This window comes from Camelus ferus, chromosome 15 (assembly GCF_009834535.1).
Source record: "Camelus ferus isolate YT-003-E chromosome 15, BCGSAC_Cfer_1.0, whole genome shotgun sequence".
NCBI classification, from domain to species: Eukaryota; Metazoa; Chordata; class Mammalia; order Artiodactyla; family Camelidae; genus Camelus; species Camelus ferus.
In genome coordinates, this window is record NC_045710.1 from 23,272,103 (window position 1) to 23,291,055 (window position 18,953).

The 18,953-nt window shown below is 40.6% G+C and overlaps 1 protein-coding gene across 1 annotated transcript in view; it reads left to right on the forward strand.

Annotated features, from left to right (window-relative positions):
- LTBP1 (latent transforming growth factor beta binding protein 1) overlaps positions 1–18,953 on the forward strand; it is a 369,767-nt gene that overhangs the window by 178,506 nt on the left and 172,308 nt on the right.

Consider the following 18,953-nt stretch of genomic DNA (forward strand, 5'->3'; position numbering starts at 1 on the left):
CATGTTATCATTTCCATCACTTTGATGTCTTAAATGCATTAGCTGAAGAAGGTTAATATATTTTAATTCATTAACAAAGTAAGTGGAAACCTTTCAACAGCTTCATACTGGGCATATTAAAGAACTTGCATCTTAGAATAAACAGTTGATAGCTTTTACTGATGATCTGTTTTAGAAATTTTAAATCATTTGGTTCATTACTAAATAATCTCTTCTGTACTTCTGGACAGTTCTTACTCAATCCTTTTTGTCTTGTATCCCTCAAGGCTTTGGAGTTGCTTCTTTCCGATGGGAGTGGAGTGACTTGGTCAAAGTGAGAATACTTGCTTGTGTCCCTTGGTAGCTTTACAGGAGCCTGAAAAACACAGTGAGGAATGTCTTGTTAGACACATAATTTGAGAATAGAGTGACAGCTATACATGAGTAACTTCTATGTTTCGGTTGGCTCAGAAGAGGAAATTTAGAGGGAGACAGTAGTGTCTTTCTGATCTACCCTTTGCAGCTGAAGTGTTGAATATAAGGTGCTAGAAATAGAGGGTGACATTTATCAATCGTGAGTGTGTAGTGTGTTTGCATTTGTATGTGTGTCAGTAGATTCATGCATAATAAATGAGTGTATAGAAAGATAGTGGTGAAATGACTTAGTAAAAATCAAAATGAGTTCTTCCTTAACCATCATTTTTCTTGTTTGCTTTAGGAATTCTGACTGGATAGCATGATCATATATCTAATGACTACTTGGAAAATTCTGTCAATCTCTGGTTTTTCCTTTTTTCCGTGGGATATTGGGCTATGAAAATGACAATTTTCCATTTAAATAGTAAGAACCCTATGGTTTTATGCTAATGACGAAAGCAGAAATTTTGCTCTTGCCCTTGAATCAAGTTTAAGCTTTCCTAATCTGGACCATACTGATTACACATACATTTGACAAGCAAGATTCACTACTTTCCTCTGCTTGGCTGTTGAGCAGCTTGTTAACAGCTCACAGATTCAATCATAAATCACTCATGAAGATTATGAATAAACTAGAGGTTTTTCCCCATATATATATCCTTTCTCTTGCAGTGAAGCTTCGTAATTCAAAGTGAGGTATTAATGAAATATTTTTGTTGTAGTTTTCTTACTTCTTTTTTTTAAAAGAGGAACAATGTAAGTGAGCAATTAATTGAATTTTGTAAGGAGAGTTCAGAAGAGACCTGACAGATACAGATAAGACTATTGTCTTTAGACTCTCAGCTGACAGAAGTGGCACAAATATATGTTAGAAGCAAAGGAAAAGGGCTTTGAAAAGAGCAAGTGAGAGAATGTTAGATGTAGACCTAAGAAATAGAAAGCTTTAGGAGACTTAAAAATCATCATTTAACATTAGGAATATCCCAGTTGGTTAAAAATAATGGAAAGAAGACAAAATACGGTTTTTAACATATTCTGGGTATAATAGTAAAAGGTTTAAGACAATGCGGGGCTTGTGAATAAGGCAGCAGAAGTTAAATCTTTCCAGGATTGTTACTCTCTCTGTGGTGGAAAGAGTGCTGGGAGCCATCTGAAATACCATGGAGTGCTAGCTGACCACTGTCACTGCACTTCGAACATGACTTATTTTGGTGTCCTTTGGAATAAAAAGGAACATACAAAGCTGTACTGGGAAAAATATTCTTAATTGGTCTGTGTATAAACTCAGAGTTTATCTTTGGGTCCTCTGGCCTCTGTCAGAAGGCTGAAGTGTTGACTCCACTGAGGTTCATTCAGACCGTTGACTTTGGGCACCTACTGAGGACTCTCTAGGTGCAGAGAAGGCAGGAACCCCCGGGCCTGCAGGGAGCAGTCAAAGGAGGCCTTGCTGCCTGGGAGGACGTGGGGTGGTGCTGGCGCCCAGTAGCTGAAGAAGAAGGAAGAGGAATTCTTCCAGAACATAGCCAGAGGCATGACACGTGCATTGGCATGGATTCGGGAGAGAGAGTGCTTATGTTCCAGGAATCACAAGTAGATCAGTTTTGTGGTCTAGAATGCCAGAGGCAGGCCGTGGTGGAGATAAGACTGGCAGCACCCGGCATTTAATGAGCTGTTACCACGAGCCAAGCCTTGAAATCTTACCACAAATACCACAAGGCAGCCCACGGGCTTATTACCCAAATTCCACTGAGAAAAATGGGAGTTTGGAGTCTTGGAGGTGATGGAGAGCCATAGATAAATCATGCAGGGAAGTAAGGTAATTGAGTATACATGTCAGAAAGTACATTCTGGTGATGGAAAGAACTCTTTGGAGAGAAGGGAGATAGGAGGTCAGGAGGCTATCGAATAGCCAAGGGCCTTGGGGAGTGGAGAGGAAGAAATGAACAGAGATACCGAAGAGAGAGAGTCAGCAGAACTTGGTTATAGCTGATGTGTGTGTTACAGGACGGTGAGGAAACTTGGCTCCGATGCTTACGGGTAATGTTAAGCAGTATTCTTTCATATCCAATAGATGATATGACCATAAAAGTTTAGCACTGGGAAGTAAATTGATACAGCAGTTAGATCTGTTGTTTTACCAATTAGAAACCCAGATTCTAGAGAGCTGAACTGCATCTCTGAGGGTTGTTCAGCCGTGGGGTGCAGAATTCAGAGTGCGACTCAGGTCTCTAGGCTCCCAGTGCACAGAGTTTTCTCACACACTAGGCTTGAAACTTATATAAAACAAAATCTCTATAGTAAAGGTGATTGTATTACACCTAGGAAGTATTATTATTGTCATTATTATTAATTGGTTGGATCTCTTTCCTGATAAAAATAATAGATTAGAAAATGTGAATCATGTGGTAAAGTTGCTTGAATACATCGGTTCTATGAAGAGAATAAATGGAATTTTAGAAGTGAACTAGTGAAAATGCTTTGCTCCAAGTGGCTTGCGAAAATATGAATTTGAAGTTGCTGGGGTTCAAGCTCTGACAGTATTGAACATATTAGTAGCTGTAAAAAGTATAAAATGCTTCCTCCATTCCCAGTTAGTTCTTTCAAGCGACCAGCTCAGTTGTGGCAACTACTCTTTCAGAAGAGCATTAACTCTAAAAGTAGATACTTACCTCTCTAAGAGTAATGTATAAGCTTTTTCTTACCGTTTGGGTCAAATCTTTTATAAATGATACCACTTCATGTTGAAATCAATTTGGTAAATGTTTTAGTTTGTAAAAATTACAGAGAAAGGATTGTAGTTTATGAAAATACTTCATTTTACACCAGTGGCAGTCATTGTATGGAACATTATAATTCTGAATTAAAATATCCTTATATAGTTTCCCTAACTTCAGTGTCTGACTGGCCATAAAAGGAAAGGAGAAAGAGACAGAAGCAATACTAGAGAAGTTTCTGAAATTCTTCTTCGTATGCCCAAGTAGTTTCCCTGATGATACTTGGTTTATTTAGGAATGTTGCCAGGAGGATTTGGAAATTTTTCTAGTCCTGATAAATGATGATAGTTTTAATTTACTTTTTATTCCATGTCTCTGATTTTTATCCTGTACAAAATCTAGACCTCTGATTGTTTTATTGTGGTAACTGAGTATTAGAATATACACTAGGATGTTTCAAAAGTCAACTGTGTCTAAGTCTGAGCTACATCTCAGGAGAGTTAATTAGAAACACATTCATGGGCCAGTACTGAGGATTAAAAGGAATTATCTTCAGGAAGTCAGTTTTGATACATATTGTCTTGATTTAATGGAATGTTCCAGATTCAGGAAGTATATATGGAGCCCTGAGGAATGAATAGGCATATTTTAATAACCTGAACTTGACATATTAAGTTATTGAAGTTAAATGGAAGAAGACATCTTGGCTCATCTCACGGTCCGTAATGAGTCACGTGGCTTTGAATAGCTTTAGCATTTGACTCTGCAAAGTTCTGCCATGTGATTTTAAGCTGTCTGAGTAGAAACTTTTCTAAAACAACCTCCGTGTAACTGACTTTACAAATTAACCAATTCCCTCCACTCTTTAAAAGCACATTGACTGATGCCCGTGGCATGCTGAATATTCCTGACTGATGGTTCATCCCACACATTATACCTCCCATGTCGGGTAGGATGGGTACCAAGGGTCAGTTCTTTTTGTTCTTGACTGGAAATTACATCATTTAATTAAATATTACACAAACTGGTCAAAAATGAGTGCCAAAAGGGCTTTAACGGAAATTCAGTTGAATAATTCAGAAAGACTCATTAAAGGCAAATCACTGCTATTATATGAACCGTCAATTTAGGGTCAGGTAAGACAGTGTTAAGGAATTGGAAAGGAAAACTACAAAGGAAAGTACAAAAATCTAGAATTTGGCATTCAACTGGCTCCACAATTTTTTAAATGTTTCGTAAGAAGCCCCATTTGTTCATTTACTCATTCACAAAATACTTATTAGATGCCTACCATGTGACTAGCGTTTTGCTAAGCTCTAGGGATAGGCAGACGAAAGAGGCAAGGTCCCAAAGCCTCCTCGCAGGCGCTGACGACCTTTTGGGGAAGTCAGACACGCACTCAGTCACAATGCAGTGCTGTCTGCGCCGAGCTGGCTGTGCACGTGAGCACACTGCTCTGAGACTACGTGGCAGGAGTGGGAGCTCTCAGTTCCTCTCTGGTGTCATTAGGAAAGGCTTTAGTGACGAGGTGAAGCTTAAGCAGATGCTGGAGTTGACATAGTAGGGTTGGGGTGGTGAGCTGGGAGGAGGAGAGGAGACAGCCTGTCCAGAAACGAGCATGGTGTGCTCAGAGCAGACCAGAGGTTGGTGTGACTGGAACTGAGGAGAACATGACCACAACCGTGGGAAACCAGGCTGGGCATGTAGTGAGAGCTAGACCAGGAAGAGCCCTCCTGCCATGATCGGGTTTAGGTGTCTTCTGTTGGGGACACAGACAATCTGAAATTGTTCAGCAGGAAATTGATGTGTTTGGCTTTTAGTTTAAAGGAGCCCGGATCTCAGAAGGAATGATCCAGTAGAAACTACTTGGGAACCTCTTCACTGTCACCTAGCGTGTGACCATATCCATAAACCACCTCCTGGTTCCCGCCAGACGTTCTCGTCCCTCTCTGTGCATGGGTACGAGAACCAAAAACAGGGTGCCGTGTCCGGTAAGAAACCTTTAAACCTAACACATTGTAGAATTGAAACTTGTGATGCAGTCTTACAACTTTTTAATACTCAGTGTTTGTAGAAAGCCCCTCTTTTACCTCTAACTTCAGTTACTTCACTGAGGCCTATAAATCTAAAAGTTTGCACAAAGAAGTGAAAAATCAGTTCTTTTTTTTTTTTTTTCTGACTGAAGCAGAAACTGATCTCATTGTGACAGCAATTATCTGATGATTATTCAGTCCATTTTGGTGGTGGATTGGGGCAATCTAATCTACACCTATGTGTATATCCTTTCGCCTACGTGTGAAAGCTTGAACCACATCACTGTTGGGGATCGTTTACCCACCAGTGTAGAAAGGCTTGTAAACTGGTTTTCCCTGTGCATTTCTGTCTTATGTGGAGGTTTTAAGGCCGCAACCTGCCTGGGCTCCTTAGTATGTAAAGAAGGCATTAGGAGTGTGTTTTCCCGCCTCAGGGCTTTCCAGTTCAGATATGAAGATATGAGGCTGACTTTCTCAAACGCGTGTCCCGTCAGCAGCTAGGCAGGATATTCTGTATTCTTTGCACGGGATCCTTTCCTAATCATGGTGACTGTGATGCCTGGCACTGCACCCGGTGTCACCTTCCTGTATGCTGCTTGGTGACAGCTCACTTCTCAGGAGGAGAACGCGGAAAGGGATCCCTGCTCTCGAAAAGTAATAGAAGACCACGATGGAGAAATAGGCTTCGCCTGGGGTGGCATAGTTAGGTGGGAGCCATGGGAAAGTAATGATCCGTGGAGGATGGGAATGAAAGGAAGCCGTAGCCGGGCCATGCAGATTTGTGTTTATAGTAGTGGTTCCCAAACACTGTCTACCCAGAATTTATCCCTTTTGGCATCCGACTGAATTTTACAGACCCCATTTCGTTTTATTACCCAGTGAGTTTCTTCTTTCATGTCTCTTGGGGAATGCTGCTCTGCTTTTGTGTTGGTCCTGGGCCTCCGCTCTCTTACCCTCCGTCCCTCCCCTGTCCTCCCATCCTAGATTCCACCCTGAACTGCCCCTTTTTACCGCCACATGATATTTTTTCTTTTTTCTACCACAGGATATCTTCCCTCTTTTGAAAACTTCCATTCAAAATAATTTAGCTTTAAAAAAAAAAGTGGGAAAGGAAGTTTTACTTAATAACTAATATTAAGCTATTTAGATTGCAATTTGAACCAAAATGAGTGATAATCCATGTTTATATACTGGGTAAAAACTCCAGATGGAACAACTTAAGTAATGAAGCAAGAAAGAGATGAAAATAATCTAAAGAGCTAGCGTGAACTAGCTCATGTATCAGACGCTTGGAGGGACAGCAGCTTCTAAAGGAATGAAACAGAACATTACAGAGAAAACTTAAAAACTCAATTATACAGAGGGAATAAAGCATGTGTATCCATACACACTAAACCAAAATGAACAGGAAATATGTTTGCAAAGCTATTTTCATAACCAGGACAAATAAGATCTTAGAATCCATTGTCCCTGAAAACCATCGTTTAAGTAATTTTTTAAATTGTTAAAATTCTAAGGGATAGGTAAAATATAAAGAAAAAGCTAGTTCAAACAAGAGAAAATAAAAACAATAACAAAAATACATAGGGAAAGTGTTAAAAATCTTTAATAAATAGACATGCAAAGTCAACACTGTGATTGTGTAATCTGATAGCAGGTACAATATTATGGCTCAGAAGTTATTTAGAAATTATTAAACTGGTAGTAATATTTTAAAACGAAATCCAGTTTTGACAGGATGTGGATTTGGATATGTTCACATACTGCTTTTGATGTTAATAATTGATAAACTCTTTCTAGAAGATTCAGCTGTTGTTATACTCAGCAATTCAGCATCTCCTCATCAGATTCTGGGAGCAGAGCAGGGAATAATGTGCCATGTGTGCTGCATCACCTGACTGGTTGTAGGGACATGCACATCCTTGCCAATATGCTGGTTTGTTTCCCCATTTTATATATTCCCTTTGTACCCTCATCCGGGAGTCGATGCTAATGGCTGACATTTGCTGAGTCTTACAATGTGCTGAGTTCTAAGTGCTTTGAATATATGACCTCATTCAAGCCACACAGCAAGCATGTGAGCTGGGTACAATTTTTAATCCTCATTTTATAGGTGAAGAAATGGGGGAAAGAGAAATGTTGGATAGCTTGCCCAAGGTTCTACCACTAACAGATGATGAAACTGGGATTCACACCCCTTGGAGATCTGGTCCAGGCCTTGCTCTCAATGCCCGTACTCCTGTCAATCCTTATGATGAGACGGTTACAGTGGTGTAATTGGCTTGTGTGTTTTACTCTTCACTGTATCACCTAGCACATGGCCTGTTGCACACTAAGCAGTCAACCAGTGTTAGTTGAATGCATGAGGAAAGAATGATTAAGAAAGATAAAACTGCATACTGGAGGATGTTCCTTGTAGCCTTATCTGTAATAGTTCAAAAGAAATGCAGACAATCTGAATAAACAATAAAGGAATGACTATGTAATTTACCATCTGTCAGCTTAATGGAACAGTACGTAGCTGTTCAGGCTCTGTAGTTTATACCATGCAGCAGTGTCATGGCTATGTAGTGACAAGAGAGTGCAGAAGTGAACTGTAGTCATTCTAACTATAACCTGGATGTCCCTCTAGGCATTATCAGCTTGTGGGTATAGATAATATGGTGGTAATGATAAACCCTAAGCCCTTGCCTGCTTACACAGAACCTTCATCCCCACTGCACCCCTTGGAAGAGTGTCTGAGGGTCCCAAAGTCTGCTTGTTCCCCTCCCTGCTCAGTGCTGGTGAGCTGCAGTCACCACACAGCGTCTGCCCAGGTCTTCCTGCCCAGACCCTTCGAGGGCCACTGCAGATGGAGCCCGGGAGAGAGGGCTTGCCCTGCCCTGTGGAAGGTTGCTCTGTAGGACACCCAGCTCTGTGCCTGCCTGACCTCTCTGCACACGCAGAGGTGCTTGGGAGCCTGTGGAACTGTGAGAACAACTCTGTCTCTTACCTGACCTGCTCGAGGGCCCCAAACCTAGATTCTCCTTATGCACAGTCTGTCACAAAGGCAATGAGATGACAGAAGGTAAGACCTGGGAGGGCATGGATTTTGGTCTGCCTTGTTTACTGATGTTTGCCAAGGGCCTAGAACAGTGCTTGGCCAGGGCAGATATATAACAAATCGGCGCTGAATGAGCCAACACCAAGTTTTGAGCTTCTAGCCTTTACTTCTCGCCTTACTGGAACTCAGGGGACAGGTGGGACAGGTGATAGACCTGCAGAGTGCAATGATGGACATATTCTGTGTCATCCAACCAATGTTGCTCAGTTCCTTTTCCATTTCATCATTCTTGCCTCTACCTCTGCTTTTGCTCTGTCCGTGCCTCAGAAAATTATTGCATTCTTCTATTAAAAAAAAAGAAGCCCTGATATGTTTTGGCTCATGCATTTGGATCCCTGGAAGAGTTCACGAGTGTACCTGATTTGCTCCTGGCCAAACCCTCCATCTAAGTTCGCGCTCCGTTAGCACGTGTGGTGACCAATTACGAAAAATGTTTGTTTCTATGGAAGAAGAATGAAGGAGGACTTGGGTCAGGTCTGTTGGGTGAGACTTGAGGGACCTCTCTCGGTCCTTCCATCTTAAGAGCTATGCGGAAAAGAGCCCTGGACCAGGGAAACCTGGACTTCTTTCCCACTTCTGTCACAACCTGGCCATGAATCCTAAGTACACACGGCTGTGGGTCAGTCTTTGTAGAATAAGGTGGTTGAATTGGGTTATGTGGCAGGTCCTCTCTAGTGTCTCTGTGAAAACGGTGGTACTTTATGGAGCACCTTTTGAAAACTGCTGCGTTTACAAATGGTCCCCAGATTACAGTGGGGTGACATACTTTATGATGGGGTGGAAGCCATATGCATTTGGTAAAAACCATACTTTGAATTTTGAAATTTTGCTGTTTTCCTGGTCTGGTGATGTAGAGTAGGACCCTCTGTTACGAGGCTGGGCAGTGGCCGTGAGCCGCAGCTGCCAGTCAACCACACCATCACGAGGGCAAATAGCCAGTATATGCACACACAACCGTTGGGATGTTCACTTTCAGTACAGTATTCAGTCAGTTACATGAGATGGTAAAATTATAAAACTTCATTATAAAATTGGCTCTGTGTTAGACAGTGTTGCCCAACTAAATGTTCTGAGCACGGTTAAGGTAGGCGAAGCTAAGCTAGAGTGGTTGGTAGGTTAGACTAAATACATTTTTGACTTCCGATATTCTTGACCGATGATGGGTTTATTGGGACATAACCCCATTTTAATTCGAGGAGGATCTGTGTCTGCTGAAGTTAAACCACATCAGAGAAAAATGAGGAGTGTTAAAAGAGGTAAATGTTGCATTTTTTTTCCATCCAGAATTTTTAGGGAATTTTTGTTAACAATTTTTGATTGAGTTCTTGTCTGTAAAACGCTGTGCTGTGAAATATGGGGGATGCAGAGATAAAAATATCATGGCCTCTTTCCTCCCACACTCAAAATCCAAGAACAAAAAAAGCAAGACAGATTTGTTTAGTGACACAGAAATTATATTAGATGCCCCCAAATTGGCAAATGATTCTAGGATTCTTTCTTCTTACTCAGCATCCTCCTTCCTTTGAAGAAAAATTTCTATTTTGGAGGCCATATTTGGACCACACTTAGAAGAGCTGCAAGAATTTGGACCGGCCATGAAGTCAGAAGGTTTCGGTGCAGTATTTGTGTTCTCAAGTCAGATACATATGTCAAGATTTTGACTTTGCAAATATTTTAAAACTCTAAATTTAGGTTCATCTCAAGTCCTATCCAGAAGGCTCAGGAATAAATAAATAACAAGCAGATTTTCATGAATTTGGTGAGTGTGAACGTGGTCTCTAGACCAAATATGCACCAAGGGTGCCATAAGTTTTTTACACTTATTTTTTATGTTACTCTGTATAGTTTAAGTAGTGTTAATTGATTTTTGAGAAAGCATTTTGCAATGGTATTAAAGAAAATGCCAGGCTGCAGTAGTTCAAATGGCATTGTGTCTTGAAGCTAGCTGCAATGATAACCACTGTAAAAGGTGTGGTCTTTGGGGATAAAGCATGTCGTAATTTTTATGAAACCTGTCTCACTGTCCATGAGTGGACAGCAGTATCATTTCCCCAATTTAGTGTGTTCACATAACTGTCCTAAGTGAAGCTAGCTTTTCCTAAACTTCTGAGCTTTTTATTAACTGCATTGTCACTAAGTAGGAAACTTAGACTTGAGTCAGTGCTGATTATACAGTAAAATAAAAAAAAAAAAGGCACACCACTTAGGGAATTAACTCTACTCCCTTCTGTATAAATTACAAATAACTAGACCTCTTTTTGTTCCTATTTTAAAATTTAAATCCTGCCAATCACGTTAGATGAGGAAATCTGAATTTCACCATTTACCAACTTGGTCAGAGTTTTGAGAATCATAATTTCAGGAACAGACAAGAACCTGTGGGTTATATCATTGTACCACCCCCCTTTTGCAGAGGGGAACGCAGTAATCGACAAAGTGAATTGATTGGCCCGGTATCCCAAGATGTGTGGGATTCGTGTGTTTACTCTGCAAGCCTGCAAAGGTTGCTGTGTTATTCCTAGGGGTCAAAGAGCCTTGGGTTTGGGAATCACTGAGAGGGAGCTTTCCAGACGAAGGGTGAAAAAGTGGAATCTGGTGATTTGCTTGATATAGAAAGCTCCTTAGGCTATGCAGAACATAAAACTAGATCACATTAGACAGCCCCCAGCTATGGTGAGGCTGTGATCACTGAGCAGAAAGCCATAAACAAAGCTGAGATGATGAATGGCCTCATCCCAAATTGGAAGCTCTGGTGCGCGTGTGGGTGGTAGGGCTTCCTATCTCTTGGGTTATAAACAACTTGCTATCCAAGCATTTGCTAATGTGCACCCGCGTTTAAAATTAGATTCGTGGAATTTTTGTTTGTATTAAGGTTGAGGTTTTGCGTTTGTTGAAATGTACGTTTCCTTTAATTCTAGTCCAGTGTACTTTCATATTTGCTGGACAGGGATGGGATGAAATTAGTCATCTTAATTTCCAGAGCAGATAAAACAAAGAGATTCTCTGTGGCAGAAATGTGTTTGGTGGGTGCGTTTTTAGCTCTTCTGGAAGCCTTTTCCTTTTGCCCCAAGATTTCTTGGGACTCTTGTTTCTTCCTTTTACTTGTGCTAGTCTCTTCTCTCACACAGTAAAAAAGAAAAAAATTCCTCTTACTTTTTCTCCCCCCCGACGCCCCCCATCACAATGGAAATGTATCCTCGCACAGTTCTGGAGACCAGAAGGTCAAAATCAAAGTGGAGGCAGGGCCCTGCTGCTCCCTCTGGAGGCTCTAGAGGAGAGTCCCATCCGGGCCCCTACCCCTCTTCTCTTGGCTGTTGCTGTTCCTTGACTTCAGCTGCATCCTTCCCTTCTCTGCCTTGGTCAAGGTCACAGGTGGCATGGCCTCTTTCTCTTCTCAAATCTCCCTGGGGCCTCACTCTGACAGAGACATTGTCATTGAAATAAGAGTTCATTGGAGATTTGCAAATATTAACTACTACATATAAAAATAGATAAAAAACCAAATTTATTCTGTCTAGCAGAGGGAACTATATTCAATATCTCATAGTAACCTATAATGAAAAAGAATATGAAAAGGAGTATATTTATGTATACGTACGACTGAAACATGCTGTACACCAGAAATTGACACATTGTAACTGACTGTACTTCAATTTAAAAAAAAAAGTTCATCTGGATAATTCAGGATTAAGTGCTGCCTCTCAGGATTCATAATCCCCTTTGTTTTGCCATGTAAGGTGGCATCCACTCATCTCCCACATGAAGTTAAATTCACAGATTCTGGGCATTAGGACATGGACGTATCTTTTGGGAGATTGCCATTCAGCCTACTACAATTTATCACGCCTGTATATAATTGATACAAAGAATTTTTTTAAAAAATCATCTTACCTATAGAATATCTATTCAGTGAGTTTTAAATGAAACCTTCCAGAATTTAACTTCAGTCTGGCTAAATCATTATTCAGAAGTGTAAAATGAGGTCCAGGAACTCAAAGCCAAGTTCACAGTGAACATTTCATGTGTGTGCAATAGATGATTCTACCTGTCCCTCGTTCTTTCCCTTCCCCAGATTCTGTCTCCTGTGATTCTTAATCTGTGCTGGTCCTAAGTTTTAACTTACTTAGAGGTTTTCTGTTTTACTATATCTGCTTTATAGGCTGCCCTCTATCCTTGTGGAAAGAAACAGGAATCTGGCCCTGGTCTGTCACTCCACCTAGCTTTTCTCACTTCCTCTCTTCCTCTGACATTTCCGCCACCCTAGCCTCCTTTCAGTTTCTGGATCTTTCTAACCCAGCCTCACCTCAAGGTTGTAGCTCCTCTTACTTCTTGTGCTGCAGACATTTCTTTTGCCAACTTTCACATCACGAGATTCTTCTCCCTTTAGGTTCAGGTGAAATGTCACTTCTTTGGACAGGTTGCTCCAGACCACTGTATCTCAAATGTTTTCTTGGTTCTGCCTGGGACTCAGTATAAGTTAGCAAACTGATCATCAAGAATTGGCTGTCAGCAGTTCTGTAGCACAGCAACGGCAAATTTCTGCTTTCAGTAAAAAATGCAAGCCTGGATTTTAGTAATGCCTACTAATCTCTGTGCTACCTTCCTTGGTGCATGTGAAGGATTAGGCGTCCTCTGTCCTTGCTTCAGGAGAATGTAACCTACTATATATAAAACAGATAAACAAGGACCTACTTTATAGCACAGAGAACTATATTCCATTTCTTGTAATGAGCTGTAATGGAAAAGAATCTGAAAAAATATGTACGTATAAGTATGTATAACTGAATTGCTTTGCTGTACACTTGAAACTAACATTGTAAATTGACTACACTTCAATAAAAAGTAAGAATTAAAAAAAAAAGTGACCTCTATCTTGGCTTTCAGTTCCAGTTGTTATATTTCAGGGGTCTTTCGTGGTGGAGGAACCTCAGGGAGGTGATTCATACTGAATTAAAAAGGCAAGCATGCAGGTTTTTAAAAAGAGGTATAGGTTCTTAAAATGAGCAGTGGTTTGCTGCAGCATGTAATTATTATCTGACATATTTTGTTACCTGAAAACTTTAAAACAGCTGCATTATTAACCCACTTTCTGGCTGAATAGAATCTAAAGGTACCCTTTAGAAGAGGGTGATGTAGGTGTGTTGCGGGGGAAAATAAAGTGATAACTTGTACTTTCTAAAAATAATACAGCTCTCGTTTCACCCTGCAAGGGGTATCAATAAAATGCTGAGAGCCTTTAAGGAAATATTATTCTCTTAATCAGAGATGAGTGGGGAAGCTGAAGTAGCTATTCAAACCAAAGTCATATGTGTGTGTCTTTTCTGTGAAATGACAGATGTAGGTTTTCCTTCAGTTGGAGGTTTGTTTGCCCTGTTCTGCCTTGGCCACAATAACTTGAAACAGTCTGTGCTCTGGCACACATAAGAAGCAGGGTCGAGGGGCGGGCAGAAGGGCCAGGGTGTTGATGTAGGAAAAGTTGAGTACATTCTTAGAGTGCCTTTCGGGGACAAGCTGCTGAAATATTTTTATAGTCAGCTAAGATAACAGGGAAGAATGAGAATCTAGCTTTTTATAGTGCAAATCTGTAGAAAATTCAGTTTTCCCATGTGTGTATACAAGTCAGTTTCTGTTCATTTAAGCTAAGTTCCAGTTTGTGGCATAGATGGTGAATATTCTCATGTCAGCCCAGGTTCTCCAGTTCTGCGAGGTGTTTTGCACACCAGCGTGAATGCAAAAATGCACTGAAACGCTGGGCATATTTAAACCCTCCAACTTTTTCTCCCAGCCTGGATCCTTTTTGCTCATTGTGGCCTTTTATAGCCATACCTCGAGATCCTTGGAGTCGTGGTCACCAAGTGACTCTGGAATAATAGGCTGAAGGCCCCTGGGCCTCTTGTTATTTGCAGTGGGTCCCAGGTGACCATATGATGCAATATGGTGAATTATGGTGATGGCCAGCGAGATGTCAGGCTGACACGGTTATGGAGTTTCTCAGCCAGCATTCTGCATTACACCTTCCTATTGTATGTTCTAAAATATATGTGCCATAGCTAGGCTTAAAACCAGCATACCACAGGCTTCTCAGGTCAGCCCTAGAGATAACTTACTTTTTCCTCTTCTTGTGCTGAGAAAGTTTCATAGAATACTGGCAGCACGGACGATACATCACCAGGCGATGTTTTGAGAGTGGCATGAATTTTGAAACAGAAAGAAACTATTCATAGTTAAATCCTTAACTCTTGTAGGTTGATTTTAAATTTGTTTTCTTTGATATAAAAGACTAGCTTTAAAAAGATCACCTGCCACAAAGGACTCAATGCACAGTGAGCTGGGGCAAAGAACTTTATATTGTAATTTAGATTTTGTCAAAATGCTGGAACAGGAGAGTGGGTATTCTATTTCTCATTCAGAAATGGTTATAAATAGTGGTCTGTTATTGGTTGGAATAAATCAAGCAAACGTTGTTTCCTTTATGGCCGGAGAGACACAGGGTTATTGGAGTTTTGTTCTGGGATTATTGCTGTATCCACATAGACCAGTACAGTCCTTGAAACATTTGTATGGAAGCTATCTCAGGGGTTTAAAAATAGATTTAAACAAAACTAATTAAATTCATGCTAGAGTTCAAAATCTGCTATTGATACTAGAAATAAGTCCACTGCTTTGTTTAAAAAAAAACAAAGATGGTCACGTAGATGAAGTTCTTTTAGTATAGATTATAGGTAGTCCTCTTTGCATGGTGGTGCAGGACCATAAGAATGACCGTGCAAGCTGTAACTCCAAAACAGTCTTAATAATCATTGGGGAAATCGCTAGTTCCGTGACCTTAAAAAATTTTTTTGTCAAAACACTAAAATCTTTACTGTAGGTATATATGTATAGGGAAAGGAGAAAAATAGTAAAGGTAATATTTATCTAGTGCCCTGTAACTTAAAATGTTAGAAACACTGAGAATTAAAGTGTTGATATTTCTCTGAGTAGAATTTATCAAGAGTGGTCTGAACGTTTTCTCTCTCTTCTCATACAACTTATGTGGAGTATCTTTTCTTTACCTTAGTGAACTCTTAGACTCCTTTCCAAGTTTGGATCAGCTTTCAACCTCTTACCCTTTGTGCTTTCAAAGTTGTGGAGTATCTGAAAGTCCCTTTAATGTAACTTCCTTGGGGACATCTTGATCCTACATCACAACCACTTTCCAGTTTCTCAGTGTTACCACTTTTCACTTCTTTGCTGCCCTTTTTTTGTTGGTCCTTTTGGTTATCCACTTCTGTGAAATGTTGTGGGAGTTTATCAGTGCAAAATGGTGAGGCAACACAACTATCTGCTTTTCTGTCTGTGCATGAACTGAATCGTGGATAGGCCGGGATCAATCATCACCAACAGACTCTGAAGGAAGTGACGTGGTTCCTGATCATGATACACATCTGTTATTTATGTAGTGATTTGGGGACCAAAGAGTGAACAGTTAAGTTTGTACCTGGTTAATATTGTGGCAACAGAAGTTTGAACTGTTCTATTGGGGGACTGGTGTTACTTCACTGTGTGAACTGAAATTCATGCATGTTGGAACCATGCAGAGTGAGGAGTGCTTGTACTCCAGTCCTTAATTATTTGTAGTACATTCAAATCTTGGCCAGGCTTTCTATGCCCATTGAATCCATCCAGTTTGGCCATGCCGTGATTTAGAAGTTCAGTTCAGAATTGGACTGGGAGTTAGGAAGGCTTTGACTCAGCCTCTGAGTCAGCTTTGGCTCTTCTTCTTACCCAGTAGATCAGGCGCTGGAGGAAACATTCCAGACCTCATCTAGTGTGGGCAGTTTCGTCTTGATCTGCCACATAGTCAGACCCTGTACATAGTTCTAGGTGGTCACCTTGGTCATTATTTCCAGCTCCTTCGTTTCTCCTTCACTGTCTCCCTTTCTTCAGCCCACTGTTGACTTCCTGTGTCCCATCTCCATGTTGTCCTGATTGCCTGTCTATTATATGACTTCATGTTTCTTTCAATTCTTGTTGCCATCGTCCCAATCCATGTGTTTTTCAACTTGTCGTTCAGTTATTTTAATAGTCCCCCATCTGACTTTTCCACCTAGGTCACTCTCCTTCCCAGCTGAGGCCACAAGCCATTGCAAGAGTAATCTTTCTGGAAAATTCTCTCCTTGAAGTTTGCAAAATAATTTACTAATTACAGAATAAAATCCAAACTCTTTGTGAAGCCTTTATCCATTGTCTGACTCAGGCCTGCATCTACCAGTTGGTTGTCTGATCCCTCCCCTCAGGAACCTAGGGTTTCAACAAGACAGGCTTTCTCATTATCTCCCAAAGGCCTCCCTTTTTTACACACACTATCTTCCTAGGATACTGTCCTTTTGTCTTTTTGAATCCTGCCCAGCTTCCAAGACTTATCCCAAATGATCTCTCTTGTAAAGTCTACTTTGACTTTCCAGAAAGGACTTTTCTATGAAGTTCTACAGGATTTACATTTTATATTTTCCCATTATTGCTTATTTGCTGATCTGTATTTTTAGTTACCATGTATTATCTACTATCCCCAGTTAGCTCTTACAGTCTCCCTTAGTCCTAGGATGGTATTTGGCAAACGGGTAGCCATAAATCTGTTCATTCTTTGATCCAGTTTTTTTTTTTTTTTTGAGCTGCAGCATTTTTTCTAGAAACTGAACTACATGCTAGAGGTAAAATATTAAAGTCCCCGACCTCACTGAGCTCCAGTTGGATGAGGCATGCAGAAAAGTGGTCAAACAGTTGTAATGCAGTGAGCCAAGTGGCATGAGGAGGAATGAACAGTAGTTCATGGAAGCACAGAGAGGCCCAGACCTAGATGAGGGGCAGTTGGAAATGCTTCCAGAGAAATGAGGTTTAAGCAAGGTCTAAAAGACGAATAAGAGGTAGGTAGGTGAGCGAAAGAGTGTTCCAGGCTAAGAACACAGTGTAGATAAAGCTTGAGAGGGCTGAGAGAGCTGAGAGGGCCCTGTCCACTGAGGAACTGAATAAACTTCAGTGCAGCTGACATTGTTACATATAAAATAAACAACAGGGACCTACTGTATACCACAGGGAACTATATTCAATTTCTTGTAATCAGCTATAATGGAACAGAACCTGAAAATATATATGTATGTATATGCATAAATAAATCACTCAGCTACACACCTGAAAATCATTGTAAATCAACTACACTTCAATAAAAAATAAAAAAATTTTTCAAAAAGTTTAGTGTAGCTGGATTGTAGGAAATGAGGTGAGTTTCATAGGTGATCAGGTTTCAGAGAGAACAGAGTCTCCATGATGAGAAAGATGTGGGCATATTTGATGAATGTTTAGACAGGAGGACTTCGAGGACTGGATGTTTGGTAGGTGAAGGGGCAGAGCAGCCCTCGGGTTTCTGGTAAGGGTCACTCAGAGAATGGAGATATTAGAGGGAAGATGATGCAGTTCCATTTGGGACATTCTAAGTTTGGGACTCCTGTAGAGTATCTACAGGAGATGGACAGTAGTAGACAGTTTGGAGCACAGCAGAAAGCTTTGGCTGTGAAATATGAATCTGGGTGACATCAGCGTTTGTCAGATCAGAAGAGTGTATACAATTAGTAAAGCAGAGGATTTTAACACCAACTCTTAAAGCACGCAGTGTTTAAGGGACAAGTAAAGAGTGGAGTCTACAAAGAATGTTAAGACCCAGTGGGCAAAGAGGAAAGAGAAAAAAAGTGAGATGTCAGAGAAACCAAGGGGAGACTGAAATCCATCCGTGAGATTTAGCAACATGGAGACCATTAGTGACTGAGTAAGGGGGTGGGGAGGGGCAGCACAGCCTGGCCTCAGCTAGTTGGTAGTGAGCAGAGAAGTGAACGCAATTCGTTTGGAATGTTTGGTCACAGAGGGGAGGATTTAAAGAGAAAGAAAATGGAGTTGAGGGTCTTTTATTTTTAAAACTGGTGTAAACTGATCAGTATAGGGTTAATAGAAAGACTTCATTCCCTAATGAAGAGGTGGGCCCCAAGCTGAATTTAGCCTGAATTTAAAACTCCTCTTAAAATTCTTCCCCTAGACGTGTCCTTTTATCTCTTGGTATTATAAATAAATTTCCAACCATTAATCACTCTGCTGCTTCTCAGTTCACTGTGGTCTTGTTATCCCAATGAGGTTGCAAATTCCTGTGAAGCAGGATTCAAACTGTCTACTCCCTTATTTTCAGTAGCACTTAGTTCAGTGTCATACATGGAGAAAAATCTTAACAGATACTATTTTTAGCCCTCTGATTTGTTCATTCTTTGAGGAAATGTTTAATGTCCACTGTGTACCAGGCATTATTCTAGGTGCTGAGGATATAAAGCAAATTAAACTTGGCATATCCTTTTCACCCAAGGAGTTTATGATCTAGGGAGACAATTAATTAGTAATCCAAGAGAAATCTTGAGTGGCTACTATATAGAGATCCATTTATATATACAATTTCCCCTCTCCCCATGAATTCTTTCCATGTGGGGGATGAACAAGCAGTTGGAGAGCTCAATGACTTAAGGTGGAAAGAACAAGATAGTGGAAAAAATAGGAATTATTTCTGTCCTAGTGTGGTTACTCCTTTATTTAGCATTTCCAAAGGCATTGGGAATATGGTGGCTGTGCTTTGGGGAGCTTTGATGGATTGTTACTTAGCGTTTAAGACACTAACCAGCTCTGCACGTTTTCGCT